The sequence below is a fragment of the Callithrix jacchus genome, chromosome 1, assembly GCF_049354715.1.
Source record: "Callithrix jacchus isolate 240 chromosome 1, calJac240_pri, whole genome shotgun sequence".
NCBI classification, from domain to species: Eukaryota; Metazoa; Chordata; class Mammalia; order Primates; family Cebidae; genus Callithrix; species Callithrix jacchus.
In genome coordinates, this window is record NC_133502.1 from 173,292,074 (window position 1) to 173,302,764 (window position 10,691).

At 38.6% G+C, this 10,691-nt stretch overlaps 1 protein-coding gene and 1 long non-coding RNA gene across 8 annotated transcripts in view; one reads left to right on the forward strand and one right to left on the reverse strand.

The window, feature by feature from the left end:
• The window catches only part of NR6A1 (nuclear receptor subfamily 6 group A member 1), a 238,667-nt gene that overhangs the window by 158,498 nt on the left and 69,478 nt on the right, over nucleotides 1-10,691 (reverse strand). The gene's annotated exons all lie outside the window — the stretch shown is intronic.
• LOC118144300 (uncharacterized) overlaps nucleotides 1-10,691 on the forward strand; it is a 47,113-nt gene that overhangs the window by 27,239 nt on the left and 9,183 nt on the right. The window contains exon 2 of the long non-coding RNA XR_004728963.3: nucleotides 5,766-5,865. This is a non-coding gene — a long non-coding RNA (uncharacterized LOC118144300). The remainder of the gene's footprint in view (nucleotides 1-5,765; nucleotides 5,866-10,691) is intronic.

The window sequence follows — 10,691 nt, forward strand, 5'->3', positions numbered from 1 at the left end:
TCCCCAGCCTACACTTTCAATTCTGATGCAAAAGTCAGATTTGGAAACCATGAGGCTAAATGACCTTTAACACTACTGATAGCTTTGAAAGTTATAAAATTGTAGATTGAAACTTATTTTCTATTTATTCAACCTAGAAATTTTTCCCCATTCATGATGGAGCTTTGAGTAGCATTCCCATTCAAACATCAGCATTGTCAATTTCAGGTTAGCAATGGAGACCTAAGTCCAAAAACAATCCACCAAGTAATTAATAGTTTGCCCAACCTAGTACAGTATTATTTCATTTACAAAAGTATGAGGTAGATCTAAGCATAGCTTTTCTACAGAACAGGCATTTTTTAATAACACTTTTAAGATATCGTATTTTGGAAAAATTCAACTATTTGCTGGAAATAACCAAGAAAGGCAACATTAAAAAGCATTTTCCCTGTTATTAAATAACTCAAAATAGTTATAAAAGGAATATGTCTACTTATCAATACCTTACAATACCTTAACACAAATCTATACTCTACCTGAGGGGATAATAAACTTTATAAGAACAGAGCTCAAGTTTTTGAAGTATAAATTACCATACAATTAAATTTAACCCAATAAACAAAAATAAGTCAGAGGCAGAAACAGTCATATCACTGATACATCATCTGTGTTTCATAACTGTAAAAAAGGAAAGATTGAGTTCTTTGATAACTGTTCTTGTTTATTTCATTAACTGGTTGTTACAAAACACATGCCTATTGGCTTTAAAGAACTTTTAAAATCTCTGCCAATACTTTTCACATACTACAATACAAACCCAGATTCTCTCCAGTTCATTCTTTAATTTCCATGAATATCAATCAGCTGCTGCATGATATTGGTTCCTGCTGCTTTTACAGCTTTATATTTCCAACTTATTATTCACTCAGCTTAATTTGAACAGTAATGCCGCACGGAGTAACTTAGAAGAATCTTTCCCTGATTACAAATATCCTATGAATTAATTTACCATGAAAAAAATGAGTCCTGCTTCCTGTGTATCTGCAAAATAATCTAAAATAGTAATATCTCAAAAAAGTAGTCACTGTAATGAGGGGATATAGAAATTGGGTGCCTCTTTAAAAGTTTTTTTTTTTTTGGCCAGGCACAGTGGCTCACGCTTGTAATCTCAGCACTTTGGGAGGACAAAGCGGGCAGATCATGAGATCAGGAGATCGAGACCATCCTGGATAACATAGTGAAACCCTTTCTCTACTAAAAAATACAAAAATTAGCCAGGTATGGTGGCACATGCCTGTAGTTCCAGCTACTCGGGAGGCTGAGGCAGGAGAATCCCTTCAACCCAGGAGGCGGAGGTTGAAGTGATCAGAGATTGCACCACTGCACTCCAGCCTGGGTGGACGAAGTGAGATTCCGTCTCAAAAAAAAAAAAAAGAGAGAGAGTGAGTTGTGGTTTTGTTCTTTTCTTTTCTTTTCTTTTAATAACAGGGTCACAGTGTGTTGCCCAGGCTGGAGTGCAGTGGCATAAACACGGCTGACTGAAGCCTCAACCTCCTGGGCTCAAGCAGTCCTCCTGCCATAACCTCCTGAGTAGCTGGAGTCACAGGCACACACCATCACACCCAGCTAATTTTTCATAGAGATGGGGGGTCTTGCCATGTTGCCCAGGCTGGTCTTGAACTTCTGGGCTCAAGCAATACTTCCCTCCCCAGCCACCTAAAGTGCTGGGATTATAGGCATAAGCCACTGTCCCAAGTCAAAGTATTTTGAAAGGCTTTGAATTATGTGTTTCATTTGAAAAGAAATATTGCCTTTAGCACTGGAGTGCAGTGGCGCGACATCGGCTCACTGCAACTTCTGCCTCCCAGGTTCAACTAATTCTCCTGCCTCAGCCTCCCATAGCTGGGATTATAGGTACCTCCAACCATGCCCGGCTAATTTTTGTATTTTTAGTAGAGACAAGTTCACCATGTTGGCCCACGCTGCTCTCAAACTGCTGACCTCAGGTGATCCACCCACCTCAGCCTCCCAGAGTGCTGGGATTACAGGCATGAGCCACTGCACCAGCCTTTTCTTTCCTTTTAAGAGATGAGGTCACACTCATCTCTACCGCTTAGGCTGGAGTGCAGTGGCACAATTAGATGTAGCCTCTAACTCCTAGACTTAAGCAATCCTCCACCATAGCCTCCTAAGTAACTGGAACTACAGGCACATGCCACCACAGCCAGCTAATTATTTTGTTTTTTTTTTGTAGAAACAAGGACTTGTTATGTTGCCCAGGCTGGTCTCAAACTCCTCCTGGCCTCAAGTGATACCCTTGTCTCAGCTTCCAAAGTGCTGGGATTATACATGAGCCACCAAGCCCAGAGCCCCCAAATTCCAAAGAGCTAAAGTAACCTGATATAAAGTTGTCATGTAAAATTTGAAAACGTTCCAAACTATTGAGTTTAAATTTCTAATTCTACCTCTCAACGCCTTTGTAAAACCTTAAGCAGATTAATTTAAGAATGACCATTATCCCATATACAACTTAACCTTTGAGACTCTTTTTTCTCCTTCCTAACATTCAAGTAAAGACACTAGATTTGTCAGCAGGCTCCTTTATGACCAGTACCTTAAAGCAACACATTCTTCTGGGCTAACATAAAATGAGAATTAGTGGTCATAGTGCTTGGATCAGATGTAAACCAAATGGTTGCTGGGAAAGTGGGGGGAGATGGGAAACTTGCAAAATAAGATAGTTAAATTCATTCAAATATTTGTATAACTTCTCATTTGGCAAACTTCTTTTAGAAGGGATCTGTTCCAAGACTCCCAGCAGATGCCTGAAACCTCAAATAGTACACTCCATATATATTATGTTTCTGCCTATACATACATACCTATGGCAAAGTTTAATTTATAAATTAGGCATAGTAAGACAGTAACAATAACAAAATGGAACAATTGTAACAATATGCTATAAGTGGCTGGGTGCAGTGACTCATGCCTGAAATCCCAACACTTTGGGAGGCCTAGGTGGGAGGACTGTTTGAGGCCAGGAGTTCGAGACCAGCCTGGGGAACATAGTGAGACTCTGTCTCTATAAAAAAAAAAAAATTTCTAAATCAGTCAGGCACGGTGGCATGCACCTGTAGTTCTAGCTACTCAGAAGGCTGAGGCAGGAGGATTACTTGAGCCCAGGAGCTCCAGGCTATAATGAGCTGTGATTGTACCACTGCACTTCAGCCTGGACAACAGAGCAAGAGACTCTCTTTTTTTTTTAAGTTATGTGAATGTGGTGTCACTCTCAAAATATCTTCTTGTACTGCACTCATCTATTTTTTAGTGTAACTGAAACCACAGAAAGCAAAGCTGCATGTAAGAAGGGACTATCATGATAACTGTGTAAGCATGGAATTACCAACTAATGGTTGGTATCTACAATTAGTACAGAACTTGGTGAAGTCTAAATAATTACTTTTCCTGGAACAATCACTATTGGGCTACACCACACAGATTATGCTTCAGGGAAAGGTGACGGCAAGAGGATGCACTGATACTGGCAAGTAGTCTCTCCTAATAAGATGGAGATCAAGGCTTCCCAAAAAAGCAACATCACATCAGTGACAAGACTAGACTGAGAAATCTTGCTCTATAACTAAGGTCAGAATTTCTTAACCTTAAGTTCACAAACCAATCCACCAAAGAGGTGATTATGGGTTCTTGGATTTCATAACTGAAACTGATTTCAAAATGTGTTTATGGACATGTATTTAGGGAGATACTCCATAGCATTCCAAAGAGTTTTAAATAAGGGCCGGGCGCAGTGGCTTATGCCTGTAATCCCAGCACTTTGGGAGGCCGAGGCGGGTGGATCACGAGGTAAGAGATCTGGTCAACAAGGTGAAACCCCACCTCTACTAAAAATAGAAAAAATTAGCTGGGCATAGTGGCGCATGCCTGTAATCCCAGTTACTCAGGAGGCTGAGGCAGGAGAATTGCCTGAACCCAGGAGGCGGAGGTTGCGGTGAGCCGAGATCGCGCCATTGCACTCCAGCCTGGGTAACAAGAGTGAAACTCCGTCTTAAAAAAAAAAAGAGTTTTAAATAATATTATCTAATTTATTATTAGTACCTTCACAATCAATGAGGAAGGTACTAATATTCTCATTTTATAGACAGGAATTTCATTTCCTTGTGGGAAATGAAAACCTTACCAAAAAAGTGGTAGAGCATTAATTCAAATATGTCCTTAAAACACATATATGTACACATACAATACAATAGCTAGCCAGAAATTGTCTTAACTATGAAAGAACAGGTTTTTATATTAGCATATATGGCCTAGAAGCCAAATACTGGGGAAAACATGCAATTTTATGTGCTAACATAGAAGTAATAGCTGTAAAATGATTTTAACAATTTAAACACTTTTGAAATAATATAAAAATCAGGCCAGGCGCGGTGGCTCATGCCTGTAATCCCAGCACTTTGGGAGGCCGAGGTGGGTGGATCATAAGGTCAAGAGATCAAGACCATCCTGGTCGACAAGGTGAAACCCCGTCTCTACTAAAAATACAAAAAATTAGCTGGGCATAGTGGCGCGTGCCTGTAATCCCAGCTACTCAGGAGGCTGAGGCAGGAGAATTGCCTGAACCCAGGAGGTGAAGGTTGCGATGAGCCGAGATTGCGCCATTGCACTCCAGCCTGGGTAACAAGAGCGAAACTCCGTCTCAAAAATAATAATAATAATAATATAAAAATCTCTATTTTATAGATAAGGAGATAGAGAAATGGAGAGGTTAAGTAATTTGTCAAAGGTCACATAGCTAGTAAAATTCAAAGTCACAATTCTGGCTCCAAAACCTGTGCTCTTTACTATGCTGTAAATACTGCTTCTCCATTTAATGTATGAAAATTTTAAACTCTGGTCATTTTAAAGGGGAAAAAGCAAGAAGGCCAAAGAATCGTCTAATTTGGAAAGTCTACTATAATAAAGTACTTTTTTATTCTATTCTAGCATATATAAAACAAAACCAATGGGAGACACGAGAAGCAATTACATTTGCATTTTCTTTCAGACACACAACCTCATTTGATTTTCATGGCTGTGTGTGTTGGAAGGGCAAGTGTTATTTGTCTCACATTTTAAAGATGAGACAACTGACACTCTGAGAGGTTAGTCTCACTACTCACCATTACCTGAACATTTCTGCCTCCAGAATTTCCTGTGCATGGTTTTCTATTGGAATAGCTCCCTTTCTCTGTCTAGTAAAAATGCAACTAACATTTTAAAGCCTAGAGCAGGTTTAACCTTCTTAGATATACCTTTCCTGGCACTTGCAAGCAGAAATAACCTTTCTTTTCTCTGTTGTCCCTTAATGTAGTTCATACCATTCCACCAGGCATCGTCTTTGTCATCAGTTGTATTTACATGTAGCTCCCTAGTCAGATACTGGGTTCCATGATGCTAAGGGTTACATATAGGAAAAATGATTCCTAGGATTCTACTGCCAAATCAGTAAAAGGATGAAGCAGAAAACTCACACAGTTTGGCAAAAAGGAACATGAATTCACACTGACATGCTGCTGTCATCTTCATAACTTAAGTCATCTTCATAACTTAAGAATTTATCCTCAAGGCTGGCAGCATTACCCACAAACACTTCTAGTGATGCTCCCTGCATAGTGCTTGGGAAACGCCTAGGCAGACAGCACCGGAAACAATGACTCCTCTTCTATTACCTACTAACCATTCAAATACATTGTTTTATTGAGTTTATGCTTCTTATTTCTTCCAAGTATATCACAAAGTCCCAGGAAGACTATGAAAACATTTACATCCCCACGTTGGAAACATGTGGGCTTCAATATCTCATGGTATCTGTGGAAAAGAAAGGAGGTAAGTGAAATGATGAAGGAATGGCATGGTGAGTTCTAACAAACTCGAAACTGGTCTAAAGAGTTAAACAGTTGGAATGGCTTGTTAAATGTCAGCCTATATAACTCTTAATTTTTTTTTTAGAGACAGGTTCTCACTCTATCACCCAGGTGTAGCTCGCTGTAACCTCAAACTCCTGGGCTTAAGGAATACTCCCACCTCAGCCTCTGAAAGTGCTGGGATTACATGTGTGACATTGCCTGGTCACTCTTAGCTAATTTAACCCTTAATTTTTTTAATCCTTAGATTTTATACCTGCACTGAGTACACAAACTGCTTAGCCAAACTCAAAAAACTCAAATGTGTGTCTCAACCTTGCTTGATGATAAAAACTAAAAAACGTAAAGGAACAAGGATGAAGGCCATTATGCCAAGATAGACAATGATTTCAAATACAATGGGAAACACCCCTATGCCATTCCAGAAACCTACCTTTCTATAGTGTTTCAAGTCTATGAAAAGCACTCATTTTAGAATGCTATGAATTTAAGGAATATTTTGTTAGCATCTAAATGTTTGGTGAAGTAGAAATCAGTATTTTTTTTTTTGGGGGGGGTCAGAGTCTTGCTCTGTCGCCAGGCACCAGGCTGGAAAGCAGTGGCGAGATCTTGGCTTACTGCAATCTCCATCTCCCGGGTTCAAGCAATTCTCCTGCCTCAGCCTCCTGAGTAGTTGGGACTACAGGGTGTGCACCACCAAGCCCAGTAATTTTTTATTTTAGTAGAGACAGGGTTTCACCATGTCGGCCAGGATGGTCTCGATCTCTTGACCTTGTGATCCACCCGCCTCGGCCTCCCAAAGTGCTGGGATTACAGGTGTGAGCCACCGCGCCCAGTGAAATCAGTATTTTTTTTAAAAGTCTAAATATTTACCCAAATGGTGTAAGGCTTAACATCTCTATATATTATTGGACCAAGGGGAAGACTTTTTAAGAAACCATTTAAAAGTTTTAAAAACATTACACAGTTACAGTTGCCTGATTTTTTATGTGTGCATACAATTTTGTCATAACACTGAAAACTCAACAAAGCTGGCTAATGCAGAGTTTTGAAAAGGGGTGAATTAAACTGATATAAAATGTAAACAGTTTACATTCAAACCAAAATCTCAATGGTTGGTATTTTTGCTTTTAATGTGCACCATTTGGCTGCTTTAAAAATGAATTTGAGACCAGTCAGCCTTTAGCATTTAAATCTAAGCAAATGTCAATAACTATCCTCAATTAGAGATTAATCTCAATTCGGCCAGCAGTTCAGTAAGCTCTTTTCCTATTAAGTATTCCTAGATCCGTCCCACTGTAAATAACTATGCTGAAAATATTCATATTATTAATTCATTTTTCAGATTTTTCATCACAGACATTCAACAGAATTGAAAATAACTACTATGTCCTATAATGTACTGATACCCTTTCAGTCAGAACAAATGACATCTGACATTTTAGTTATACTCTGTGTTCTCAACTAAGAAAAAAATGCAGGCTTTTGAAGGCACAGCTACATCAAAAAAAGGAAAAAAATGCAGGCTTTATATTAGGTGGTGGGTTTTGGGTTTAGATTTTGCTTTTTCAATATAGAAAATATCTTGTGAACTATCACTAACACCTCTGTAGTAACTTAGTAATGCAGGATCTCAGCAAAGGAGATTATCAATTATGGAGGTTGAGTTTTTTCATCCTCCCCTATGACCTCACCTATAGACCTACCTGCTATTATTATAGGCAAACAGGTAGAAGAAATTTACATGTTTGACTTGGCTCTGCAGTGATGGTTCTACATATCGACAGTTCAGACAAGAGAGGCAGTATGATCAGTGAGCACTGGAAACATGAAGTCCAATATTCAAGTGCTGGCTTATAACATTGGCTCCTGACAATGTAACCTTAGGCAAATCACTTCATCTCGAGTTTTTTCATCAGGAAAATGTGGGTTGTTAAGAATTTAATGAGATAAAATATACAAATCCTAGTACACAGTAGGTCCCCAATATATGTTAATTTCTTACCCCTGGTTCTTTAATAATTAAAATACTACTGAAAAATCAGGTATTTTACATTTTTTAGAATCACAAAATACCACTAAAAGACATTTTCTCAGACATCCATTCAAGCCTGTTTGTAGAAATTACTACACAGTCTATCCCACAGTTCATTAGCTCTCTGCTGTATACAAATCGATTTTATAATTTAAATACTCTCAACTTGAAACCCAGAAAGAGAGCCTCCATCACCAGTGGTCTCACTGCTCACTGGTTCTTGGGATGCAGGTGGGAGGCTGAAGAAGGGCTACCAGGCCAACCTTCAGAGGACTCCAAGGAACATTCAACGCTGTCGGTGAGTTTGGGATTTGAAAAAAAACCACTGACCGTTGACTGTACCTTGGGGTCCTTAATGACAACACTACATTTCCTGAAGCAAAAGAGTAAGTTGTACCTTCACATGTCACGAGTTCACCAGAAATGGTCCTGCAACCCACCCAAATGTGATCCAGTGAATCTTATTCCTACTGCTGTTCCTTGCTTTGTGTGTTTTTTTTTTAAATAAACAAGTGTTTCATTTCAACAAGGTAAGGAGTGGTCCATGAGGATATATGATATACTTAAATGTCTCCTAGAAATGCACCCTTTTGGTGAAAACTAGAATGTAGCAAGTAAAAATTTATTAAAAATACGTATTTTATTTTGGAATAAAATCCAGTTAAATTCCCGCTTCTCCCACATCCTCTCAAAATTTTTAATTCAGGGCAAGGGGAGGATTTAATAAGCAAAAATAGCACAAAATTATCCAATTGTGACAGTTCTTATCACATTTCACCTTGAATTACAGTTAATATGGTTAAGTTTTGAGATCCCAGTTAGAGCAAGAGCTATTGCTTTACTAGTGCCATCCCCACATGTGCTTAAATGTTTGCTAAATTCAAGCAAAAAGCCCTGGAGTCAGTCAGATCTGGGATGAATCTTGGCTCCACCCCCTAAGCAAGTGTCTCAATTTTCTCACATATAAACAAAGGCTAAGAGTACCTACAGGTGTAGGGAGTTTTGAGATTCAATGAGATAATAAACAAGGTACTTTGTCCTAGCCCACAGCAAATGCTCAAGATATGGAAGCTGTTATTATTAAACTCCAAACATAATCTGCTAATTTATCTCGAAAAAGCACTCATCCTTCTTGGTTCAAAACAGAGAGGAAAAAGCAGGTCCTTCAGCTGTGGTTTATAGGTACTAATAGCAAGCACTACCTGTGTGGTGCAGTGCTACCTGTGAGGTTCTCCAAGCACTCCTTCCTTCTCTGAACCACAGTTTCCTCATCTGCAATAACCTCTCAGCTCCAATATCAATGTTATGGATAATTCTGTGGGACCTCGATCATGCAGATGGCTGGTTACTAAGGGAGAAGCCAGACACATACACTTCAAAGATCTGAGATGGAAAATAAGAGCCAGGAGTCAGGGAGGGCAACAGCAACTCCACCAACTGAAAACACTGATGGCTGCACTCAACATTCATTGCTGTCGGTGGGTTTGAGTCTGAATCAACTCACTGATCGATGAATGCAAACTGCGGACCAAACAACCCATAGGAAGCAAAAGCATGCGCAGAGTCGACTTAAGTGCATCAGCTACTGGTGTGAGTGGGAGGTGCTACTGTTTCCAAAACACTAGCTAAAGCTTTTCTTGTTCTCCTTGGTTCTAACATGGAGTCAGTTCTCTAAATTCCTAGTACTTTTCTCCTTTTTCAATAGTCCAGACTTAAGGAAATGATATTTTATAGAAAGAATCAACGACATATCTGGATACCACATCACATTTAAAAAATCAGTACATTCAGAATTTTTAAACAGAATCGTAATCCATTAAGAAATTCAAATACAAAAATACACAAAGTAAAAATTGAAAATTCCTTTAATCATCATCTGCAATCCATTTCCTCAGTGGAAATGATAAATAACTATAATAAACGTATTTGATATTAAGATAATAATCTCCTTGAAGACCTTTATCTAATAATTTTATGCTTGGGGGAAGTGGCTTGGACAAAAATAAGCTCATTTTATACCTACTGTTCTATAATCTGCTTTTTTATTCAGCTATATATTATAGACTTCCACAACAGTCTTTTATGTAATCATCATTCTTTTAAATGGCTATAGAGTACGTCTTAATATGAAATGTCCTGGTTATTATTCACATGTAGATCAATATCTCTTTCGACAAAAACTATGAGGTTCTTTCATTCCAACCTTTGCAAACCATGTCCCTCAAACAAGAAAAATACCTAAGTGAGATAGAAGATGTACATTTTTATTAACAAAAAATTTAAACTCCCCCCCAAAAAAATTTAAACATATATCAACTCTCTAAATCCTAAAGCATAAGATAAGCCACTAAATCCCATGCTAATGAGAGAAAAACAAGGGCCTTGGTAATGAATAATTTAGCACACACTTAAGTCTAAGAAAGAAGCAGATTCTCATACCAAAAGTCAAGTAAGACAATAAAAGAAGAGTCTTGTCAAATTAGCCTTGACAATTAAGCAAGCCTTAATTTAACAGGGCTTTCTTGTCAAATTAGGAAGGAGAAGCGCTAGTGTAATGAGACAAGAACCAAAAAAAGAAATCAAAGTCAAAAGAAAACTACAAGAGTTCAGAGAAAATATCAGGTTCAAGCCAGTGTTTCCCAAACCTGCTGCACACCAGAATCATCTAGAGTTGCTTTTAAAACTGTAAATTCCTGAATCCTACTGTAGACAAGGTGACTTTGGGGCCACTGGAGGCTAGCGAAGTCCACTAG